Source organism: Mastomys coucha, unplaced genomic scaffold (genome assembly GCF_008632895.1).
Source record: "Mastomys coucha isolate ucsf_1 unplaced genomic scaffold, UCSF_Mcou_1 pScaffold15, whole genome shotgun sequence".
Classification (NCBI taxonomy): domain Eukaryota; kingdom Metazoa; phylum Chordata; class Mammalia; order Rodentia; family Muridae; genus Mastomys; species Mastomys coucha.
In genome coordinates this window covers 110,162,818-110,188,076 of record NW_022196897.1, presented here as the reverse complement: position 1 = coordinate 110,188,076, position 25,259 = coordinate 110,162,818, and the positions used below count along the sequence as shown (strand labels likewise).

General features: G+C 39.9%; 1 protein-coding gene and 1 long non-coding RNA gene across 11 annotated transcripts in view; one reads left to right on the top strand and one right to left on the bottom strand.

Moving 5' to 3' along the window:
* Sema6d (semaphorin 6D) overlaps positions 1 to 25,259 on the bottom strand; it is a 558,298-nt gene that overhangs the window by 68,566 nt on the left and 464,473 nt on the right. The window lies entirely within an intron of this gene.
* Positions 24,128 to 25,259, top strand: part of LOC116090837 — a 14,645-nt gene continuing 13,513 nt past the window's right edge. The window contains exon 1 of the long non-coding RNA XR_004118830.1: positions 24,128 to 24,220. This is a non-coding gene — a long non-coding RNA (uncharacterized LOC116090837). The remainder of the gene's footprint in view (positions 24,221 to 25,259) is intronic.

The window sequence follows — 25,259 nt, the reverse complement described above, 5'->3', positions numbered from 1 at the left end:
AAAAAAATGTATTTCTTAAGAAATGTATATGTTATTTAATTCCATTTTTTTACTGGCATAAGTATCAATAGTATGGGCTTTCAATGTTGTTGGGTCTTTGGGATCTAACAACATGTTTCAGCTCGTCGGGACTACCTCACATGGCTATTGTGATTAGGAACAAAGAAAATATATCTAAGTATTGAGGGAGGAAACTCTAAAACCTTATATTCAGATGACATATTAGTAAAGACTGATGTTCAATCTGTGACCATGCCAGAGGTCTTTGGGGCGTTGTGTTAGGCTGTATACAACAGGCTTGCCACCCTCCTTCTCCACAGGCTAGGCACCTACAGTCTTCGGTGTCTTTTTTGACTACTACTGCCTTGTGACCCATGCTTATGCTGTCTACCGTATGTTCTACCATATGTTCACAGTCTACAGTAATGAGTGCTAGGCAACAGGGGCCTGGTTCTTACCACTGTCTCGGAAGCTTGCCCATGTGCACTCCTACTGAGTGGGCAGTTTATGTGGCAATGCAGAGATTACCAAGAGTGTGAACTCTACTAACACAGTGCCTTTAAATGCATCTTGGTTCTTTCTATAAACGAAAACCAGTGTAGGATGACTTGCCACATCTAACTTTTTCACCTCAAAATTGAACGGAACAGTTCCTGTTAAAAAGAAAACAAGCTGTAGAGATTAATAATCAGATGTTATTATTGTTTAATATGATTTTGAGCTGCTAGCTAATGTAATAAGAAAAGAAAGCTTAATAGAATTATGAAAGTTAGCAAGCATTGTAATGAATGTCTTTGAAAGCTCAAGTGGGGCTAGAGTGTTAGCAGTTCATAAAATAATATGAAAGTTGTTGTCTTTTAAATATTTTTTCATTAAATATGTGCTTCTCTCTCTCTGTTTGTGTGCTTGTGAGTAAATATAGGTGCCCAACATAGCCAGAAGAGAAGGTCAAATCCCCTGGAGCTGGGGTTATAGGCAGGTGTAAGCTGCCTGATGTGGGTGCTGTGGACTGTACTCAGGTCATTTGCAACAGCAGTCCAGTTTCTTAACCACTGAGCCATCTCTCCAGCCTTGAAAACTGCTCTTTTCTATACTAATAAGCACACAGGTATTGTAGTAATTTATGATGGACAAAAGAACCCCTTTTAAGAGTAAACCAAGCATAAGGTATGTGAGGATAAGCTTAAAGAACTGTGACAGTGCATATGAACTAGGATGGTGCTCCTCAGAAGAACAAAAAGAAGACCCTACACGGAGAGCCTGATTTTACCTGTGTATAAAGCATCGGTGCAATAAAACCTTTCATAGCCTCCAAGTCTCTAAGTTCAATGCCAGTGAAGATGTAAAGGGCTGCTGTGAAAATTTTCAAACTGCCTTACAGCACTAGTTTGAAAAATTCTGGGGAAAAGAAGAATTCTTGCCCAGTCATGTAATTATATATGTTTTAAAGCTACCACAATTAAAACCGTGCTAAAACGGTGTAGGGAGGTGCATGAAGAGTAGGGGAGAAGAATAGAACGCACAGGTAGATACACGTGTGTTGTTAAGTAACATACAATATGAATGAAAACTATGATTATGCTAGCATTTCAAGCAACAAAGAAAAAATAATTATTGAATAACCTTGTTGACAAACTGTTTATCTCTGCTGGGGGGTGGCATGAATGCTAATATCCTATTTCACACTTCATTATTCAAAAAAATTTTTCTAATGACCCAACCAGCTAAAATTTAAAGAGATGTTGTAAGAAAAGGAAATTGAACATTTCCACATGCCTAGACTAGCAAAGGCTCCTCTAAATGTGACATAAAGCAAAACCCATAGTGAAAAAAAAAGACACGTACTACTTAGTATAAAAATATGAAAGTTTAATCAGGCATGGTGGCACATGCCTTTAATTCCAGCATTCAGGAGGCAAAGGCAGACAGACCTCTGAGGTTGAGGCTAGCCTGGTCTACAGAGAAAGTTCCAGGACAACCAGGGCTATAGAAAGAGACCTTGTCTCAATCTTGTCCCCTAAATAAAAATGTATGCAGTACAAAAGAAAAGTTAACCCGGCAACTAGAAACCACTCACAGTAAGAAGGACAGATCCGATGACATCAGCAGCTCTACTGAGCAATAATTCACTTATCAATAAGTTTGTGCTTCATTGTTCTCTTCTCACACAGGGTCAGAGTGGACTTGCTCTGAAGAACACTAGATGGAATGCTGCCTCCAGCCTCAAACTCTCACTTTGAAACCCTGCAAGTCAATGTTCTTCTATAGAGCTGGGTGTCTGTCATAGCAACCTAACTCCACAAGGTTTTCATCATCACAGACAGAAAGTCCTGGTGCACTGGCATTCAGATCACATGTCACTCACAGTCCCCTTTGCTACTTCCTAGCAACAGCCAATCTAATCTCTGTCTCTATAGCTTTGCCTTGTTGGGACATTTCAAGGACATTGAACCATATAATATGTGGCCTCTCTATGATTGGTTCCTTCCACCGAGCATAGTGTTTTCCAAGTTCATCTACGCTGTAGCATGCATCAGTACTTCATTTTTTTATGGTTCAATAATATTGCTTTGAATGGACATACCATATTTAATTTGCCCTTTCACAAGGTAGTGGGCCTTTGGATAATTTCTCCTTTTTTTGTTATTTGATATATAATAATGTTGTCATGTTATATAATGTTATTATAATGTTTTATAAATGTTATTTGTAATGTGTATTATAAATAATAAACATTTTATAATGTTATTATAAATAATGTTATTATAAATGTTTGTATGCATGTTTTTGCAGGGATAGTTTTTTTTTAATGTTTTCTTGGATATATAATTATGACTGGAATGTGTGTGTGTGTTGGGGGGTTATCTTCCTCTATTTCTACCACCTTATTTTTTCAGAAGGGAATCTCTCCCTGAACTTGGAATTTGATGTTTTAGTTAGGCCAGCTGGCCTGCAAGCCCCAGGATTTACCTGTTTTGCTTCAACCCCAGCACTGAAGTAATGGGCATGTGCCTCCATATCTGGCTATTATGTGCTTGGTGGGGATCTGAATTCAGGTCCTCATGCATGGGGAGCAAGCACTTCACCATTTCCCCAGCCCACAGAAGGAATCCTAAAATAATATTTATGTTTAGCTTTTTGAAGAACTTGTCAACTACATGAATGTGCTAATTATTCTAGAACCTAACCATCACATTCTCTTGTCTGATTAGAAGATCAAATTGTGTGTAAAATGATATTGCATTTTTCATCTTTACATGCTCTTGAAATTTTGGATATCTCCTTTGAAAACATGCCTGTTTTATTACGTGTTTTATGGTTAGAGTATTTATGTTTTGTTGTTGAGTCTTATAATCTCTCTCTCTCTGCCTCTCTCTCTCTCTCTTTGCTTTTCTCTGCAGTATCTTGGGATTTTGAACCATGTGTCTATGATTATTTTAAAAAATTGTTCATAAGTTAAAAGATCTATATGTAATATGATTTTAAAATTTAAATTTTTATAAAAGAAATTAGTATCCCTTTATATGTAAAACCAAACTGTTTCCCTGATATATTTGTTCTGTCTGATTCCTTACAGCCTTAATTAGGGCTTTCCCTCATTGCTAGGAGAGGGTACTGAAGTACCCTGCAACACAATGGCCAGGATGTGGGCAAACCAGGATCTGAAGTCCCCATCCTCTATTTGATCTCAGGCCAGATCTCTGAACAATGGAAGCAATTCTTTGTATTTTATTGATGATGCCTTTGAAGCTACAGGCTCTTCATTTGAAGTTGTTTATCTAGTTTGTAGATTGTTGTCTGCACTTTTTTGTTACTGTATTTTTTTTTTTTAGACAGGATCTCATATACCCTAGTCTGCCCTCAGACTCTGCCTCGCCCCCCAAATGCTGAGATTACAAGGGTGTAGCACCGTACCTGGCTTGTTAGCCATACTTTTAATGTCGTATCTAAGAAGCTGTCACCTGACTCAAGGTCATAAAGCTTTACTTCTGTGTTTCTAATGTGAGCGCATGGCTCTTGCGTGTTGGTGTGTGCTCCATTTTGAGTTAAGTGTTATATGAGGCAGTGTTTTATGCTTAGTCTTGCCTGTAAAAGGATTGAGACCCTTAATATATTCAGAACACTTTATTTTAAAAAGTACAGCACGGCAATAATAAAGTGGACAAATGGTTTTGAATAGGCAATTGTGACTAGCTGACCTGTGAAGAGATATTTAAGTATAGTAATAATCAAAATGCAAATTAAAATAATGAATTATCATTTACATTCAATGAAGTTAGAAGAAAAAAATCACCATTTACAATGATGACATGTATTTTTAGACTTTTGAAGTAATGTTGAATGTTAATTTTGTATGTATGAAAAAATGTACACTCTATACTGAAATAAAGATAAGCCATAGAGAGGTGATACTATCCTGTACACAGCCATTTTTCAAAATGAATGTCAACTGGGGATGCATGGGTATATGTGTTGCATTCATGTGTAAATGTGTATGCACATATGTATGATGTATGTATGCATGTGTGTGTATGATGTGCATGTACACGTGTATGCACATATGTGTATATAATGTATCAGAAGGCAAGTCTTTTCTTTGTGCTCCCTCATGTACTCTGATTTTTTAAAAACTTTTTTATTGTCTCTTTGTGAGTTTCACATTATGGACCCCAATCCCACTTACACTTATCTCCCCATCCCTTCATATCTGCCCTCTGTCCTTGCAATCTTCCCAGAAAAAAGAAAAAATAAAAACTAAAATAAAAAAATAATAAAAACATAAAAATCATGTGTGTGGCAGCTCAGCACAGTCCTTGGATATCACCACGATCCCAGGTGGCAGCCCAGCCCAAAGACATCCACATGGTCGTAATAGGAGCCACCTACAGAAGCCCCGGCCCCTGCTGCTTCTTGGCCACAGAGCCTGCCAAGGCCCTCAGCATCAGCACGGGCTGGGCCTTCATCTTGGCCTCAGGTGGCAGCGCAGGCTACTTACAGCAGACTGTTCCTATCTACCCTCGTCTCCAGCTCCCCCTCTCTTCACAGCGCTCAATCTGTTCTGCTTCTCTTTCTCTCCTACCTCTCCATCACACACTTGCACATCTCAGTGGCTCCTGCAGTGGGTGGACCACATGGCTGGTGGGCCTCTGGGTGTCTTCCCTTGCCCACGCTGCATGGCATAGCTGCAGCCAGGCCTCTGTACTGTGATTTTTTTCTTTCATTGAGCTGCAATTCACTCTATTGTCAGAAAAATGTATGAAACTTTCTAAAGTTTTCTAACATAATCCCTACATTTGTTTCAAATACAGATACACACATCTACTCACATGTATGTACATATGTAAGTATATAAACACACACACACACATTTCACATTTATCCTTGCCTTAGAAAGATAAAGTAATATACCATCATTTAGAATATTATTTTAATCTCCATTATTGATATGGCTATTTCAGGGAGTTGAGTGCGGTATGCTTGTGCATGCATGTGTACATCAGTATTCATCTGTAGATTCTTTGGTAAGAATTATCTTGGTAATTCTATTGATTTTCTACTTTCCTTTATGTCAGTACAAATTCAGAAACTATCTCTCACATGCATTATTTTTCTCTGCAGGACTTTCTGGAAACTGTCACAAAATGGATTGCTGCATAATGGTATCTTTTCTCATTTCCTCCCAGAATACTGACATACACAGAAGTTCGTATATCTGACCAAAATGTGTTCTGTTACTGGTATATGACATACCTAATAGTTATAGTCTGTCATAAAGTCAAATAAATAAATGTAATCTGTTGTATTTAAATAGCAAAATTATATTGAATGTCCTATAAATATTTTTATTGATTATACAGAATTCCCCCAAAGTATTATAAAATGAATGTATAGTCTACAAAGATGCAATTCCACCACCTCATAAATTACAGTTATCTGCAGTTAATGAGGTAGCTACAGTAAACTTAAACACCGGGTTAATCATTTGCTTTTGAGTGTAGCAATGCTTGGGCTAGGGAGATGACTCGGTTGGTACGAGCAATCGATCTGCCTCTGCCTGACGACCTGAGTTCTAGTGCTCTGCACTCATGTAAATAGCGAGGTAAGGCCACTTACACACCTGTAATCCTGTGCTATTGGGAGACAGGGAAACGGAGTGTCCTTGGAGCTGGCTGGCTACTGACCTAGTTCCAGGGTCAGCGAGAGATCCTGGCTCAAAGCAATAAGGTAGAGAGTGGTAGAGCAGACATTCTATATCCTCCTCTGGCCTCTGTGTACCCATGGGTGCTTCACATGCACACACACACACACACACACATACACACACACACACACACACACACTACCGATATTGCACAAACACACAACAGCACACACATCGTACATACATACTGCAGCATGCTTGCACTCACATACTCACCAACACACACCACATATATACTACAACATAGTCAAATACTCTACCATACTCACATTTCTACCTAAATACTGGAGCACATCCACACACCTATATTACACCACCATTACATAAACCACATACATAAATATAGTATAGTCACATACAATGCACAAATACGCTATACTCAGATATAACACACAAACACACACACATTATAGCATACTCACACAGATTTTCATTACAGCACACAGTCAAACTACAGTACACTCACATGCACTGACACACACACAAGCGCAAACAGCCCCCACCCCCACCCACCACTCACATATAACTTCAGAATCCCTGTGGAGTACTTCAATAGAATGTGTGTTTTTAAAACACATGAAAATCTGAAAGAAGAACATTTTTGTGCTCTCAGTTGTAATTTTAATTTTTTAACGTTTATTTTTAATGATGGGTTTTAAACATCTTAATCTTTCCTTTATTCCACCATCTACCAGGTAGTAGAAAAGAAAGGGTATGGGGGAAGTGGACCTGCTTAGAAATGGTTCTTTGGAGCAACTCTCCCCTGTGTTGTCAGGAAATTGGTAGTTTAGTTCACAGGTGTCAGCAGCAGCAGCTCCATCCACTTGTAAACATTTTATGGATACACCTGCAGTCTAGCTTTGTAGAGTCAGTACAGCAAACCCAAACCAGCAGCAATGGCACTACCAGCAGAGTCAGCCAGGCCTCAGCCTGGGCACAAGTCAGTAGGAGGGACTAGGGCCAACAGGAAAGCCAGGAAAAGTCCTCAGCTGTGCTTCTCTCAGCAAAGCAAAGATCAGTGGAGCTGGCAAGACCAACAAGCACTGTAGAGTTAGTTCTATAAACAAGTCAAGCTCAGCCTCCATCATGGTCGTTGAGTTCTATTTAGACTCCCTCCAAATATCACGTGTCCTCCACAGGTCTTGACTCAGCACATGTGTCTGTCTCAGCTGACATCATTCTGTCAATCAGTCTGTGGAAGCAGTAGAAAAGGCCTGGTGGCACACCACCAGAAGTTTTTTGGTGTGTTTTTCTTTATGGAGTCCTGACAAATATAGCTCAACTATGCAATGTAAGGCAGACCAATGCATGTGTGTTGTTAGCAAAGAATGCTTCATCACATGTCCTTTCACATGCTTGCTTTAGCAGAACATCCTTTGTCCTGTGTCTGCTTCAGTGAAACATTCCTTCACTAGTCTGCCTTAGTCCTTTACCTATGTTTACTTTAGGAAAACACTCCTTTATGTGTTTGCCTCAGCAAAGAACCCTTAAGTTTGTACTTTACCTACTATTAATAATGATGACTTCACTGCAAATATAAGTTAAAATTGTTGAAGTTTAGAAATATTTTGTTCTTCATAATAAATTAGCTCACATTGAAACCATGTTCACACTCTCTCTCTGTTTATTCTATTCTTTAAGAAGGCACACAGTTGCAATTACATGGATGTGACTGCTGGTACTCTCCATTCTGTGGTTTGGACAAATTCATGGGAACATGTATCCACCATTAGAGTATTATACAGAACCATCTCGAAGTCCAAAATACCCTAATACTCCACTTGCTCTTGTTACTCCTGCAATTTAGGCACTGAAAACCAGGGATTTTTTTCTGTCTTTATAGTTTTTCCTTTTACAAATGTTTATAGATGGAATCATAATGTGTGGCCTTTCAGACCAAATGCTGCACTAATTTTATACATTTAAGTTTCCATGGTTTTCCATTCACTTACTAGGGAACATTCCAGTTGGTTTCAAATATTGGCAATTGGGAAGAAAGCTGTAAAAATTTTTTATGTACAATTGTTGTATGCATATAAGTTTTAAATTTTGGATGGATACCAAGGAGTTTAAGTACTGCATGATATGGTAAGAGCATGGTTAGTTTTCTAAAAAAAAAAAAAAAGGAACTTTGATGATTTTTTTCCTATTAACGACACAACCTAGAGTCAGCTAGGACGAGGTCTAATGGAAAGAACATCAGATCCAGGCATCAGTAGGCATGACCATGCACACTATACATCTCGGTTTCATTCTTATGCACTTGTTATATTAACTAGAAAACAGTGCAGCAAAGAAGACAATAGAGGGTGATGTCTAGACAGATGATGAGCTTTGGTTTCCTCATGTATAAAATGGAGGCTTTAAAGGTTGGTAAAGCCTTAAATGAGATAGCATAAGGCAAACACATGGCATAGGATTTGGCACATAGTAGGATGGCAAATAACTATGGATCTTTTCCCTGAATCCTATTATTAAAAGAGGCCTACTTTCTGAAGTGAAATATTGGTGCTCATCAAATAAGGTTGAACCAAAAACAAGTTGAAAAAATAAATACTTTTAAAAACCAATAAAGGCATTTTATTCTCACAGTCCCTGGGCCAGGCACACAGTACTCAATAATTAGGATAGATAATTAGGATTTAAAAAAGCAATTTAGTGATTGCTCTACTTCAGGTTCTATCTTTCTTTGCTCTTTCACATCCTTTATACCAGCTCTCCTCTCTCAGTCATTTTAAATTCAAGTTTATTGAATGATACAGAAGGAAAATTTGCAGCTACTATTTGGAGGGTGGTCATTTTGATAGTGTCTTAGAAGACTATACCATCTAGGGACCTGGTGTATTTCTAGTTCACTGGAGTCAAACAAGCATGAATTGTGTAAACTCTGATATTCCACATGACATACTGCATCGACAGAATGACTGTGCCCATAGGAAGGGTTATATGGGAAGAGCAGCATGCCTGATGATTTATATTAGCTCTAAGTACAGCAAGAGAGATGCTCACCTGCTATGCCTTTCTATTTCACATATGTGGGTTAGTCATACCAAAGAAAAATAATTGGAACAAAGGGGGAAAAGAACAGCAGGTGAAATCCAGACAGTTAATACTAGTTAATACAGATTTATAATTTAGTAGACTCACAATTTTTAGGGCCCATTTATATAAGACAACTTTTCATTCCCCTCCCAAGAAGTATCCGTGGTTGGGAGGTTTTAGTAGCCATGCCTTGGAGAAGTCTTAAGGGAATTTTATTTTTATTGCTAGAGGTTTTGCAGCCGTAGTAAAGAGCATTAATAAGATTTTGTTCCCGTGTTGGAGAATTTGCTCATTTTGTCTCTCACTAACAGCTAAGCCCACACTGGCTGCCTCTCATTTTCTGATCTACTCTAGAGCAGAAGAATTTCTAAAACTCCTTATCTTATATTGCTTTCTGATCATCCCCCCTCCACAAAGACCAGTGATCAAATTTAAGTTTTACAGATTATAAAAATATAATCCTAATGAGATCTCAATACATCAAATTATAATAATGAGAAACAGTCATTGTGAGTAAAAATGAAAACATGGGATGGTTTCCAATAAGCCTGTGTTAAATACCCAATAGTTTCTGAGAGAACAGACAATATTGAAGGATTCTAAGATTATCCACAGAGAGATCTTCTGTTTTATTGATGTAGCCACTGACTGTAGATAGAGAGTTAATGGTCCTCTGAGCTTAGTGAATTAGGGAAGTGCTTTCTGAGAATAGCATTCAAGACTTTTAGCATAAGAATATTCTCCAGAAAAACACAACTAAGCCTTAGCTGGGCAATAAATGGGATGGTGTTTTATGTTGTGATGGATAATTTCAGTTGTTAACTGATGAGATCTGGCATCACCTAGGTGACAAGCTTCATACCTCAAGGGGTTAACTTTGAGACAAGTCTGTGAGGGACCCACTGTGGATGGTACCATTCCTCGGGGTAGGGTCCTGGACTGCATAAAAAGGAGAAAGCCAGCTGAGAACCAGAATTCACTGTTTTCCTTTTTCTGACTATGGATGCAATGTGACCAGGTGCTCCAGGATCCCTATCACCTCAACATCTCTGCTCTCTGGTAGGATGGACTGTTCGCTTGAACTGTGAGCCAAATCTCTCTCTGTCTCTCATTTTTATTTTGAGACAGGGTTTCTGTGTGGCCTTGGCTGTCCTGGAACTTGCTCGATAGACCAGGCTGGCCTTTAACTTGGAGATCTGCCTGTCTCTGCCTCCCAAGTACTAAGATTAAAGGCATGTGCCTCTACTACACTGCTCTTTTATCTCTCTAAAATTGCTTTTATTAGAGTATTTTATCACAGCAACATAGAAGTAACTAAGGCAATATGTTGAATTCTCTGTAAGGTTTACCTAGCTTAAAACGTAAAGGTTGAGATGAAACATTCAGAAGGACTGATCAGTAAAGAACTTAGACTAATTAGAATTAACTTCAAATAACCAGAGTCTCTTTGTTATAGCAAGAGAGAGCTTCGAGTCGATGAAAGGAGAGATGAAAAATCAAACAGTTGGGATTGAGGGGGGTTCAGGGACATAAATTCCGTCAAATACAATTCCTTAGATTAGTGTATGGAAATAGAGATAGTCTAAAAATAAGGCAAAACTGACATTCAATGAATAATAAACCAATTAGGAAAATATTGCCATAATCTTTGCTGGTGGGAAAATAGAGAAGGTGACAGGCAGGTCAGAGCCATGGCCAGTGGTAGAAGTCTCCTAGGTGTGCCCAGAAGGTTATGTGGGAGTTCAGAGGGAAATCAAGGCAGGGCTTGGGGTTTTTAGGAGAGTCTTATGATGTCAGAGCATGGTGCATGTCAGGACCACTCTGGTAACACAAGACGCATTCTTGTGGTTCTCTGCTCTGGTAATGGGGAAAGAAACTCGTGTCCCTGTGTTCTGGTGCCTTGGTATTTACAAGTTCAAAGGTCTTCATTGCTTTTGCACTACCCGGACAAGAGAAATACAGTTGACACATCCTAGAAAGTTGACCTGGCACCAGCCTCGAGGGACAGTAAGAAGGGACTATATCATTTTCCTATTCAATCATTCTACAACCGCTTACTTAAAGATGCCAGGAATTCCATTACATTGGGTAGGACATGCAAGGTGATGGTGATCATTGTGATGAGGACAAAAGGCACGAGTATGATGGTGGGCAAGGCCATTTCCATGCATTGTGCTTCCACTGACTCTAACCCTTCCTTTCGTAGTTAATATTAAACCTCTATACCAGGTGTGGTCACCAGTACTGCATCTGTGTCATGTGCATCCAGGCCACAGAACAGAGGCTCAAGCAGCAGCTCTGTCACTACCTATGTGACATAGCAAGAGAGCCTGATCTCTAGCAGCCTTAGTACCTAGACTACACAATGGGAATGAGCCACACGGAGGTGCTGTTAAAGAAAGGTCCTTCACAGTGGTTGGCTTCCAATACATTCACAGCAGACTGATGTCATATTCTCACCACATGCCCAATTCTTTCTTTTCCCTGTGGACACCAGAGCCACCATCTGGTGCTTTCATCAAGTAGAGACACCATGACCGAGAACTGCCCCTCCTCCATTGTTCTAATATTTTATTTATGAAATGTTTGTGAGACTTGCAGTCATTGAGAGCAAATCCCATAGCTAGGCATATTCATATGCGGCTCAGGCATACACTACCTTAGGAAAGCCCTGAGATCTCACATCCTGGAGGGACTGAGCAACACAGTCTGCTCATGAGTCCTGCAGAGTTTTGGTGTGGATAACTTTGGAATGGGCAGAGGCTGCAGGAATTCAAACTATTGCTTACACAGAATAATGCAACCTTGTGTGCTTGAAGCCTAAGACACCTAAAGAAAGGCAGGGTTTAAAACAAGGTTTGAAACTACCTCCTCATCCCAAAGTTCCAGGGAAAGAGGAATTACATGACGTCAAGTCAAGGAATATTGAGATGAATGAAGGAACATCATCTGTGCAGATTCAGTGGTGTAAATGTGAATGCTTGTAGATGCGTGTGTGTTCTCTTTGCAACAACTGTTTGCAAATGTGCATAAGAGCTACCTATAGCCTGTTGACAACAGGACATCACCTGAATCTTGTTCTTCTCACTAGATACACTGATGGCATATTAGTTACAAATGTCAGCTCAGTTTATCATCGATCAATAACTCATTATATGCTCAGAATATACAAAAATCCAATATGAATCAGGTTGGTGTCACATCTAAGTATTCAAATCTCATACCAATATAGACTTTGCAGTCATGTGACTCCCCACTTGTCTTACTGAGACTAGCATTTGAGGTTAAATATACTGTGCATTTTCTTAGAAATAATGGGGTTTTTTTTTTTTTGGTTCGTTTGTTTTGTTTTTACACTATTTGGCAGTTTTGACAAAGGGAAAATTATCAATTGGTGGTCTTGAGATTTTCATTAAACAAGGTCTATGCATTTCTCTGTACACGTATGTACATGTTGGTGCACCCCACCCACCTCTTTTGTAGGTAGAAGTCATCAGTGGTTCTAATAAGATGATATAGCCTAGCTCAGTCAACAACAAACCTCTCCCAACTGGTTTTAGCTAAGACTGTTATTGGTGCACTGTGAAGGATTTGAAGATGCCCAGATTTTCACTACATTGTTTACTTCATAGCCTGTTAGAGCCTGAGATGCAACTTTACTGAATACAGTATATTACTTACTATTCTAGCAGGAATCTTAAGGCAAATAAAATCATACTGCCCTTTCTCTAGTTCCTGTCTGCATTTGAAAAATGCAAAATTCAGACTTGGCATTGATATTCCAAACCAGCCTGTGTCCACAGAACTTTGAGTCACATCAGACACAGCCAGGGAACCTCATGGAGGGTGCCCACTAAACCCCAACCTTCTAGTGCCTCTGCCTGTCTGTGTACCTTAGGTCTTAAGCCCAGGAGACACATGCCAGAGAAGAGGCTGTCAGTCAATGAATAAATCATCTCTATCAATATTCTCTTTAGCTTTGTCTAGAACAATGCCTACTCAAAAGTTAGCCATTTGGGAGTGGGGTAGGGGTGGGGGCTCAGATTCTGACCCTGCAGTTGGAATACACTGCTTCTAACTTAATAAGAACAACAAGTACTCTGATGGATGCAGATGTGTTTTAATTACAAACCTCCCCTGCTTCTCTCCTTTGTCACTTTCATATAAAGATGCTTCTTATTTGAGAGAAGCTGCCTTGTTTGTCCTGCACCCTGCTGCAAATTAAAAACAAACAACAACAACAATAACAACAAACCTTGCACTTGACTGGCCACAGCAGACACATACTTTGATCTTTTCACAACTAGAGTTTTTGTATTCATGTGAGCATAGGAAAAATATTGCCATATGTATTAGGTGAGTAAACACAGTTTTGTGAACCCGATGGCTACAGGCAGGAGATATGGGCTCCACTCAGACTGTGCTGCACTGGCAGACAGGGGCAGGTATGAGGCATTGGGTGTTTCTTGCATAGTCAAGGAGAGGTAAGGTTTTTTTTGTTTTTGTTTTTTGTTTTTAAACAAAGTTCGGGACATGTAAGTTGGAATAGGAAGGCTTCTTTTGTTTTTGTTTTAGCCCTTCTCGACATTGTCTCATTTTGCAGCTCTAGAATTCACTATGTATTTCAGGTTGGCTCTGATATTACCGTGATTCTCCTGCCTCAGCCTCCCCAGTGCTGGGTGACAGAAATGATCCACCACACCTGACTTTCAAGTTCCACTTAAAAGGAAAAAAATTGTAAAATGTTCAAAACAGGACAAACACATGTATATCTACAAATATATATATCATTTCCTTATGGTGGAAATATCCAGTATAATTTCTTCTAGCATTTGAGACACACACTCTGTGGTACCACAGCACTCCAGATCTCTTATCCTTGTCTGCATGCAACTTAGTAGCCTTTGGTTAGCCTCTGCGCTCCCTTCTTCCCTCCCTCCACATTGCTCTCAGTCTCTGGAAACCACCATTCTATTCCACGAGTCTGACTTTTCAATATTCTAGACAGAGTGAGATCATGTGACACTCTTTCTGGGTCTGACCTAGTTCACAAAGCATCCTGATCTCCAGGTCCAGCCACGATGCCACGAACTGCAGGGCTTCATCCTTTTTATGGGACCCATTTTTCTCCAGTTTGTGCCTCCCACATTTTACTTATCTGTTCGTGGCCACTGTGCATAGTGCTACAGTAAATATGGAAGTACAGATGTGTCTTCCACACACTGATTTCATTTCCTTTGGACACATACTCGCTAGAGAGATTGCCAGATCATGTGCAGGTTCTATTTTTAACTTTCAGAGGGATTTCCATGCTGTTTTCATGTTGTTTCACATTCCTACGAGCCGTGTGCTGGGGCTCCTTCCTCTTCAGAGCTCTGCCAGCACCTGTTATCTTTTGTCTTCATGATAGCCGCTTGTTCTTGGGTTTTCAGTTACATCTCCCAGATGATTAGTGATGTACAGCATTTTCTCCTATGCTTCTTAGCCATCTGAACATATTCTCTTGAGAAATGCCTACCTGAGTCTATCACCCATTTTGTAATTGTGGGAACTTTTCTGGTCTGATTCTGCTTCTGCTATTTATTTATTCAGTTAGCTATTGAGTTTCAAAGTTTCTTACACCCATGGGCCAGACTGAGGTAGACTCTGAACTTTCTACTGTTAGATGCACAGTTTTGTGGAGGTGTACTTTCTGGTGGAAAGCGATCATAGCATTTTTGGTTCTATTGAGGCCATCATGTGCAGAGCATCAGCTTCTCTCACAAACTTTTCTCGAATGTGGTACATATCACACGCCTGTTTGCATACTAGTTCTGGAATTCCTCTCTAAGATGGACTAGGTAGTTGTTGTGCCTTTGCTAACAAGATTCCAGGAGACTCTCCCACAGCCAAGCTTGGGGCCCTGAATCCAATATAAATGGATGCACGAGTTTCCAAATCCATCCTATCTACACATTAGAGTTTTTTTTTTTGGACAGCTTTGAGAAATGCCATATCACATGTTGATGCCTCTAATTATTTTTATTTTTTTAAATTCTAGGTGATTCTAAGGACACACACACACACACACACACACACACACACACGAGAACTCCCATTTTAGAAGTTACAGGATTTCAAGGTGAACTTAAGGTTCGAAGGGGTTGGATTGGGACTAAGACCCTCTTTCCTTTTAATTGTTTAGATAGAGAATATTTCCTCCCATCACAAGTTATAAATATAGTATTTATTTGATAGGGATGTCATAGCAAAGAGAAGGTGTCTTATAGAACAGGATTAATATCTCATGATGATAGAGGCTGGAAGTCCAGGGCCAAAATGTCTGGAAGGTGGGTTCTTCCTGTGGCCTCTGAGGAAACAGTCTACTGCAGGCCTTCATCTGTGGATGCTGTTCCCTCTCTCTTTCTCCACATGGTCTGCTCTATATGGGGGTGAGGGTAGGAGATCTCTGTCTTTAAATTTCTTTCCATGGTATACACAACAGCCACATCAAATTGGACCCCACTGTGGTATTCTCAGCTTAACTTGATTATCTCTCATCAAAAACTTTAACTCCAAATAAAGTTGTATTCTGAGAAACTGGAGTTATGACTTCAATAAGTGAATTTTGTTTCTATTGGGGAAAGAGAACAGAGGGATATCTATGCCTCTATCACTGATATCACTGATATTCTTTCTGAAATCAAGGCTATCTGAGTGTGGGAGGGATGTATTCCATTCCCATATCAAACGAAAGGCTTGCTTTATTTATTTGTTTGTTTGTTTGCTTGTTTGTTTTTGTTTTTCGAGACAAGGTTTCTCTGTGTAGCCCCGGATATCCTGTAACTCACTTTGTAGACCAGGCTGGCCTTGAACTCAGAGATCTGCCTGTCTCCCGTGTGCTGGGATCAAAGGCGTACACAACTACACCTATCTCCAATGCTCTTTCTAATCACAGAAAGCCTGTCTTCTGTAAGGTTCCTTTTCATGCTAGGGCACAGACTCTCAACTTTTCTCCATGATTTTGAAGCAAAGGTTGCAGTACACTAGCCTAAGACTAGTTGCGGGCACATGCTGCCATGAGCCCATCAAGGGACACCAGGAGTTATTTCCCGAGAAAAACTGCATATCCTTTCCAGTTTAGATGACAAAGGAGTCTCCAAGATGTTTTCATGGCTTTGCTATGCTCTGAGAGGGCTTGGCTATGCACTGGAAAGTCAGGCCTAATGTATTTTTGTTTTTTTCTAAGTATAATGTATTTTAATATAATGTGACAATATTTGAGCTGTGGGATGAAGTTGAAGTTGTTTCCACAACTTAATTCTCTGTGCCGAAGTAGCACTGTTAACCACATACTTCAGGATTAGTTTTAGGCAGAGAAAAACAGAACTGTATAATCAGCAGGTGGACCTTAGCATGATCATCTCTGTGTTATCAGAACATAACTGGTATAGAATCCTGGCGTGTCTACAGTGGGGAAGGAAAACTGAAATAAATGATGTTTTCACCCATGAGCTGTGTAAAGGTAAAGGCAGGTTTGTGAGAGCATGAGTGTGAGTGTGAGCATGAATGTGAGTGTGTGTGAGTATCAGTGAGTGTGAATGTAAGCGTGAGCATGAGTGTGAGTGTGAGCATGAGTGTGAGCATGAGTGAGAGTGTGAGCGTGTGTGAGAGCATGAACGTGAGTGTGTATGAGTGTGAGCATGAGTGTGAGCATGAGTGAGAGTGTGAGCGTGTGTGAAAGCATGAATGTGAGTGTGAGCATGAATGTGAGTGTGTGTGAGTATGAGTGAGTGTGAGTGTAAGCGTGAGCGTGAGTGTGAGTGTGTGTGAGTGTGAGCGTGAGCATGAGTATGAATGTGAGTGTGAGCATGTGTGTGTGTGCATGTACATGTGTGTATACTTACATGTCTGATGCTGCATCAATAACATTTAAAAATATGGAAAGTTGAGCCACAGCCCAGATTAAGAGACAAATGAACCTTCTGACTAGTTTTGACTATCATGTATGGTGGATTTATGTGAGTTCCAGCCACTCTGACCATGTTCCACCTCCACTTTCTCTTTTTAAAAAAATCACTGTACTGCCTAGGTTGGCCTCAAACTCATGAACGCAAGTGATTCTTCCACCTCAGCCTCCAGAGGAGCTGGGACTGAAAGCAGGTGCAGCCAGGCAACTCACCTTGCATTTCTGCAGCAGCCCAGGCTCCTTCAGGTCTTAGATTTTCGCCTTTACTCTCCCATCTGCTAGCTACTCTGCTCTAGAGCTATTTGCCAACCTGGAGTTCATATATATATATATATACATATATATATATATATATATATATATATATATATATATATATATATATATATATATATATGTATATATATATATATATGACAGGCAATGAATTTCTTCTATTGTTCCATGTACATTTGCCATTTTTATTTTATAAATGCAATTCACATGTTGTATGTTGTATGTTCTCCTTTGGTTTCTTGGCCTTTCTTTCTCCTGGAGCAGAGTTCCTCTGAAAGCAGTGACTGTGTAATGAGCACTGTGTACATGGGGAGCACTCAGTTTAGCACTGTGTATATGGGGAGCACTCAATTTAGCACTGTGTATATGGGTAGCACTCAATTTAGACTTTTCAGATGGATGACTGATCCAGACTAAAGAGGGTGCATGAACACATAGTTGATCAGTGCTACATCAAGCATATATGTATATGTATATGTATATGTATATGTATATGTATATGTATATGTATGTATATTCCATTGCCCACCTGGGATGGTGGATCTTTCATTAAGCACCTACTGTGAGCTTAGTTCCATCTGAGAACCTCAGAATTCATCTTTCACAACAGATGCTAACAGAACTGTTTGCTGAAGAGGAAGTAAATGACTTGTTCAAGACTAAATAAAGACCAACAAGTCTTTTCTTTTTTAAAGATCTATTTATTTATTATATGTAACTACACTGTAGCTATCTTCAGACAGGAAGAGGGTGTCAGATCTTGTTACAGATGGTTGTGAGCCACCATGTAGTTTCTGGGATTTGAACTTAGGACCTTCAAAAGAACAGTTGGTGCTATTAACTGCTGAGCTATCTCTCCAGCCCCCAGACCTGTAAGTTTTATCATTAGATTAATCATTTTTCTACAAGACACTGTTTTCTCTGTGCCAATGACAATGGCAAAGAGGGCAGCATTTGCACTGCCTCCCACCTTTGGTAGATGTAGCTCTAGGGGAGAAAGGGTGTGTTGTGGCCTCCCTTCCTTACAAGAAATGATTACTACAGTGGTTCATACAGACCTGGAGCTATCAGGCTGCAACTTGAGGATTCTTGAATCCCGATTTCCAAAGGAAAGCATAGAAACTTTTAATAGACAGACCTGACGATAGCACTTAGGTGACTGAAGTTGACATAGCTAAGAACACACACTGATGACAAGTACCTTATGATCTGGTGCTCTGTGATGGCTCCGTATGGTTTTTGGTACTTTGAACAAAATATATATTGTCACTTCATCATGAGACAGAAATGCCAAATTGCAACATATTCTAAAAAAAAATATAGAGCAGGGATTCTTCAGAAGCATGGTGGTTCTGAGGAAGAGTCTCAGGTTAGAGGAGATGACAAACACATGACAATCAAGTGCAAGATGGATCCCAGATTAAGTCCTGAAACAGTGGGACAGGGGAGGCAATGAGTCAATGCAAATGCAGAGGATAGATAGGTTCATAGGCTGCATCACTGCTGATATTTAAGGTTTTGATAATTATGTTCTGTGGCCACCTGAGATTTTAACATGAGCGTGAAGTGGAATAGAATATTATGAATTTCCATGTAAACTTTTTTTGTCTTGGCTTTTAAATTATTACAGAATATAACCATAAAGAATGCATGGTTTCTACCAAAATCATTCAATTTCTAAAACCTAAAATTCAAACAAAATCCTACTAAGGTGAATTCAGAACAAAGCTTACTCGTAACTTGATGACTCTGTAAGTTATGGGCGCCACTGGGAGTCTTTGGGTGGCACCTCAGGTTGTTAGGGAATTCTGAATGGTAATCAGAAGGTGGTAATGCTTTGCTATGATTTGGTTCATTTCTTCTAGAAGGAAAAGCATTTGTGAGTTCTACAGAACCTCCCTGCACACTGAAACAAGGTGCCTCAGGCACCCTCACCAACCTTTCTAAACCCAGTCTTTGGAGAAGGAGGAATTCTTTGTGTGAAAAAGTGGACAAACTCTGAAGTGAAGACAGGAAGGGGTGCAGCAGGCTCCCTCACCATTTCACTTCCTGCTGTTTCAGTTGCTAAAGTTCACAAGAATAAGACTGAATCTGGTGCAGTCACACCCATGGAGAGAAAAAGCTCTCACACACATAACTTTTATTGTGGTACTTTTAATTGTTCAATTTTATTATTTGTTATTGTTAAACTTTTCTTGTATCTAATTTATAAATTAAATTTTATCACAGTATTGTATGTGTTGGAAAGAGCATATATGTGATGACAGTATTGCCCACAGTTTCTAGTATCCACTGGGGAGCTCACTGGAGCCCTGTGCAAGGGAGAAACGATTATACGCAACACTGACGGCCTCTTTCACTCTTTAGCTTCGAAGATTCATGGCTGCTTTTTTTCTCTGTCATGGGAGACAAATGTGTAATATTCCTCTCCCATATTTATCATATTCCCAAAATTAGCCATGAAAAGTTTTTGAATAATTTGATTATGATGCAGCCTCTGGATGCAAAACAAAAAGGAAAATGGGCCCTGGGCCACATGCTTATAGTCCCAGACACTTGGGAGACTGATGCAGGAGGATTTCTTGGATCCATGATTTAAAAACCATCAACATGACAGTGAAATCCTGTCAGAAAAAAACAAAACAAAACAAAAAATCCATAGACTTCATGTTGAGCTTTCCTATAGATACACTGGTTTCCTATTTCATCTAGCCTAGAACTTCATAAGTGGCTGGAGTGCCATGTCATGGACAACATAGGGTGGTATGGATAGTGGGGTCAGAGCCTCCAACTGTGTTAATAAGGGAATGGAAACACGTAGACATGGAGGTGATTTGAAAAGAAGGGCCAGTCTACCACACTTTGTAGGGTAGGGAAGCATTCCTGCTTCCTCTGCCCCATAGCACATTTCCATCTGCCCATGAAGCACTCAAAGAGCTGAGAGCAGAAAGATACAATGGTGCCCAAATTCATGCATACGCTAATGCCAATGCCCTAGCCAAGCCAGTGCTCAGGAAAGGCCTGCAAGGGGAAAGAGGCATGGATGGTGTGAGGTATGGCTCAGAAACAGGAAGTTTATCCCATTTGTTAGAGAGCAGTCAGAGCAACTGAGAGTGTGAGCAGGGCTAGAAGAAATTAAGATTTTTTTTCCGGGTAGTGATGGCTTACACCTTTGATCCCAGCACTTGGGAGGCAGAGGCAGGCAGATTTCTGAGTTTGAGGCCAGCCTGGTGTACAGAGTGAGTTCCAGGACAGCCAGGGCTACACAGAGAAACTCTGTCTTGAAAAACATACAAAAAGCCAAAAAAGCAAAAAAAAAAAAAAAAAAAAAAAAAAAAAAAAAAAAAAAACAAAAAACAAAAAACAAAAAAGAAAAAAGAAAAAAGAAATTACAGTTTTAATTGTTAGTAATTGTTTGTATTAGGGATCAAACCTATCATTGTATGTATGCTACACTTATGTTGTATTACTGAGTTATGCTCTTAGGCCCCAAAGTATAGTTCTTAGACTTAGACCCTTCCTTATATGTTAAGAACCTTCAGGGTGAGTTGGGTTGTTTATTAAAACCTGATTGAGAAGACTATTCCTCACCTACCCGGTGACATGGGAAATCCCTAGCACTGTAGTCTTAGGAGAAGTCCAGAAAGAGAATGACCCAGGGGTCTGTTTGTTTCCTAATGCTGTCTACGTCATTGAGCTATAAGGCCAGGTTCTTACCTTAAAAGATAGCCAACCAAGCTAGTGAAGCAAAACTCCTCAGGACTCACCCCTGGTTGGCATAATTTTATGAGTATTCAATCACAAAGGGACTAAACCAGCAGCTAGGAGTTCCATTTCCCCTGAACAGATCATCAAAAAGCAAGGTGATTCCCATTGTCGCCATGAAGATGAAATTCAAATAAAAAAATAAACACAAAGGATGCAGCCTAAAATTCCACATACAAATGTACTGTTGAGCAAGGGAGATGTGAGCAGATATCACTGACACGTTCAGCAGTGTACAACCAACTTAATTTTTGTTTTGAGGCACGGAAAATGCATTGTGTCCACGGCGGTTCCTTCTAGACACTCCTTAACCGTGCGAGCATTTAAGGAATAGAAAGTCCATTACGCATGCAGTGATTCAATATGGCTTATCCATGACTCAGAATGGCTTGCTCTGTCTTTGCCAACTTGCACAGCCAGGTAGGACTCATTTTCTTTGTGTTCCTCTGAAGTCTTCATTTCTTTTTGAAAAGTCCTTTCAGCCCACTAAATATGCTTGTGATATATTTGCTGAGCTGAGGAATATGGGTAATTTGTGATTAGAAACCCTAGCCCAGAAGCTCAGAATACCCAAGATACAATTCATAGACCACATGAAGCTCAAGAAGAAGGAAGATGAAAGTGTGAATAATTTGGTCCTTCTTAGAAGGGGAAACAAAATACCCATTGGAGGAAATACAAAGTATTGAGCAGAGACTGAAGGAAAGGCCATCCAGAAACTGTCCCATCTGGGGATCCATCCCATATACAGTTACCAAACTCAGACACTATTGTGGATGCCAACAAGTACTTGCTGACAGGAGCCTGATACAGCTGTCTCCTGAGAGACTCTGCCAGTGCCTGACAAATACAGAGGTGGATGCTCTCAGTCAACCATTGGATTGAGCACAGGGTTCCCAATGGAGGAGCTAAAGAAAGGACCAAAGGAGTGGAAGGGGTTTGCAGCCTTATAGAAGGAACAACAATATGAACCAACCAGTACCCCCAGACTCCCAGGAAATACTAAACCACCAAACAAAGAGTACACATGGAGAGACCCATGGCTCCTGCTGCATATTTAGCACAGGGTGGCCTTGTTGGACATCAATGGGAGGAGAGGCCCTTGGTCCTGTAAAGGCTTGATGTCCCAGTGTAGGGGAATGTCAGGGCCAGGAATTAAGAAAGGATGGGTTGGTGAGCAGGGGGAGGGGGGATGGGATAGGGGGTTTTTGGAGGAGAAACCAGGAAAGGGGAAAACCTTTGAAGTGTAAATAAAGAAAATATCTAATAATAAAAAAAGAAACCCTACTCAAGGATACTTATAAAGTGTATGGGCTGTTAGCTTTAGGGACCTTAGCAAATACTGTGCCATGCCCTGACCTTTCAGGGAGGAAATTCGGGACAGTTGGGTAGGTTGTCAGCTACATCTCAAAATGGTAAACACACTAAAAACTCTGAAGTGCCATGCCATCTTCCAGGGAATCCACAGAAGTAATTTGGCTTCTCTGATATTTCTCATGTATATCACGCTGAATCACAGATGTAAGGTTGGAAAGTACCTTAAAGGCTTACTCTCTTTTCTCTGTCCGAACTTGTCATTGTCTCTACCAAATCCTCCCAGATCTTCTGCAACCCCAGAAAAACCCTTGTGTGGTGAGGAACATACTGACCTGCATGGCCTTAGTACTGCCGGTTGTATACATAAATACATAGTCCTCTAAATATAGCTTTAGGTGACCATCTTTCTAACAACTGATCACTTGCATTTGCTTCGAGAGGCCTTGGGTTCATTTTGGTCTTTGGGCTCCTCATTGCTTATCCATTTTGTGAGTTTTTTTTCTTTTTTTTGATGTTGTCCAATAGACTGTCTGATGCTATGCCTGGTCTGACCAGCTCTAAGGAGAACAACTTGAGCAATAACTATTTTAGGACTAGGTATTTCACCCAACACCATTGATACTTTTCCCCCCAGTAGAACCCTTAGATTGTTGACTCTATTAACTCACTATAGTTTCAAACCCTATTGTCTAGCCTTATTTATATCCAGTGATTTGACTACAACACTATACATATATACACACATATATATATTACACATATACCTATCTTACATATGTAGATCATTCAGTGAGTTTAGATCTCACTCCACTGCCATCAGGACTCTTATGGCCAGCCTTATCTTGGTCATCTATACTTGAAAAACGGGATTATCAAATTTGGCACTTCTTAAATTTTGATTACTGTTTGCTTTCCTCTATCTTCTGCTCCCTAAGTCATCTGATTGCCTGTGACCATCACATGACAGGAAATGCAAATCAGAAAGCCTGCCATTCGGCTCTGGGTCTTCCCTGTTCCCACAGAACTCACAGAATCCACTTGGTTTTTCCCCACAAGTTCTGACTTCCATCTTGTGGTTTGTCACTGGCTGTCAGTTTGTGTTTGCCTCGGTTTCTCTTCTACTTTTCAACAGTGCCCAGGTTCCCCTTTCTAGGGTTCTTATCATATTACTTCCTTTTAAAAACTGCTCAGTAAATTTCTCTTGTTTTTACAATAAAATGTGATCACTTAACATGTTTTTAGAGACCTCCCACATGTGGCTTACAGTACATTCTTTCAGTTCCTTCAGTAAGTCATGCTATATACAGCTTTATCACAACTATTCTACTATGTCCTTCTCTCCTACTTCCAAGTCATTTTTTCTTTAAAGACTACAGTATAAATAAATGTCACTGCTTGGAGGTGTGGAAGCCCTCTCCAGACAGCCCTGCACCCCAGCACAGTCTCTCCCATCACAGCACCTGTCTTGATACTTTAATTCTGCTACTTTATTGTACAGCTTCATTAGTGGGTTCCATGTACTGTGACACAGGCAGGCATCGCCATAGATACAATGTCTAGCATGGGGGCAGGTAGAACAGGAGTTCAAAGTTTTCCCATGGAAGGAACAAAGTGCTGCTGTCAAAATTTATGTTTCTAGCTTTGCTCAGTGCCTAAGACTTTCTTTATGAGTATGTAAACTGTCATTATTAACAATATAATATATATATGAATATATGTATATATACACAAATGTACATATATGTGAGACATGGTGCTGTTTTTCAGCCCACATTGAGCTTAAATTTGCAATCATCTTGGCTCAGCTGCCGAAGTTTGCCTGGCTTGTCAACAATTTTAATAAGACTATCATTTGGTTGTTCATTAAAGGGATGGACACACATGTTGAGGTAATGGTAAGGTCATTTCCTGAAAGATATTTGATTTGTGATTAGAAAACTAGAGGCACTGGGAGAGTGGCAGGTGAGAAGAGAAAAGTAACCCCTGTGATTAGCCTCTGAGCCTCACCATGAGTAAATTCACACGATGTCTTTTCTTCATCCATGATGCTAGTGGCTTAGACAGATGCACAGACCCTGAGTGTGTTTGTGTGTGTGTGTGTGTGTGTGTGTGTGCATGAGTGTATGTGTGTGAGTGTATTTTTGTGTGTGTGTGAGTGTGTGTTTGTGAGAGTGTGTGCAAGTGTATGTGAGTGTGTGTTTGTGTGTGAGAGTGTATGTTTGTGTGTGTGAGTGTGTGTTTGTGTGAGTGTGTGAGTGTGTGTTTGTGTGTGTGTTTGTATGAATGTGTGTGAGTGTGTTTGTGTGTGTGTTTGTGCATGTGTGTATGTGTTTGTGTGAGTGTGTGTTTGTATGTGTGTGAGTGTGTATGAGTGTGTGTGTGTATGTGTGTGTGTGTATAGTATGCACATGCTACACCTTTTAAAGATGGCTTTTCTTGGAGAATTTCATACTGTGTAGTATGGGTTTTTCCTTTTATAGTATTTGATGTTGCTCTGACCATGATTAGATGCCTGATACTTCCTGTCTAGGAATGAAACTACCATCCACTGAAGCCACTGTAAAACTTTCAGAAGTTTTGAGTGTAATTAAGTGACCCTTCTAAAATATCTAAATACTTAATGCGTTTTCTCTTTTTGTGACTTCAATCACTTACATAATTTTACTGTGAAGTATTAAAAAATGGGGTACAGAGCTAAACAAAGAATTC